Here is a 790-nt window from a genome sequence, read left to right as displayed (position 1 = left end):
TGGTCCCTTTGGAGAGATTTTGGCTGTTCTTTCACAAAAGAAGCAAACAGTGGTCATAGAGATAGCCTGGGTAAAGATAGAAGTGACTGCTTTGATGCTGGTCTTTGGAACAGGCCTGATACATGATAGACAGATTTATTCCAAGTCATTGTCTCTACCCAGATCCTCTTCAAGACAGTATTCAGGATATTCTTCCTAGAGGCTGATATAACACTCTTCTGGTCTCTTTGGCCTTGCTGGTGGAAGCAAGATGACAACAGGAACACCATCCTTTGGAAAGTGTTACAATAAGACACACACACTGTGCTGCCACTGTGGCTCCAAGGCCTACCACCTTCAGAAGTCGGCCTGTGGCAAATGTGGCTACCCTGTCAAGCACAAGAGAAAGCATAACTGGAGTGCCAAGGCTAAGAGATGAAACATTACCAGGACTGGTTGGATGAGGCACCTAATGACTTGTCTATTGCAGATTCAGACATGGAATCGGTGAAGGAGCAACACCTAAACCCAAGAGGGCAGCTGTTGCAGCATCCAATTCACCATGAGGATTTCAATCAGTCATAAAATAAATGTTCTTGTTTCAAACAACAACAACAAGAGTTGATATAACATAACTTCATCATCTGATACTCAGAACAGGGTCCTCCTAAGGAGTCCCCTTTTAACCTGACTCATGAAAGGGTAGTAGACACCTTTCAAAACACCCAGCTGCTCTGGTCCCTAAGCATTTCTCAAATAGCCTCTTTTTATCTATTCATTAGGAGTTATTTGATGGATGCTGATTCTGGCC

The 790-nt window shown here is 43.7% G+C and overlaps 1 pseudogene; it reads left to right on the top strand.

Annotated features, from left to right (window-relative positions):
* The first annotated feature begins 250 nt into the window (after nucleotides 1-250).
* On the top strand, nucleotides 251-545 carry LOC117717598 (large ribosomal subunit protein eL37-like; annotated as a pseudogene).
* The last annotated feature ends 245 nt before the right edge of the window (nucleotides 546-790 follow it).

This window comes from Arvicanthis niloticus, chromosome 12, assembly GCF_011762505.2.
Source record: "Arvicanthis niloticus isolate mArvNil1 chromosome 12, mArvNil1.pat.X, whole genome shotgun sequence".
In the NCBI taxonomy this organism is placed as follows: domain Eukaryota; kingdom Metazoa; phylum Chordata; class Mammalia; order Rodentia; family Muridae; genus Arvicanthis; species Arvicanthis niloticus.
The sequence above is the reverse complement of the archived record's forward strand: the minus strand, read 5'-3'. Positions and strand labels throughout refer to the sequence as shown.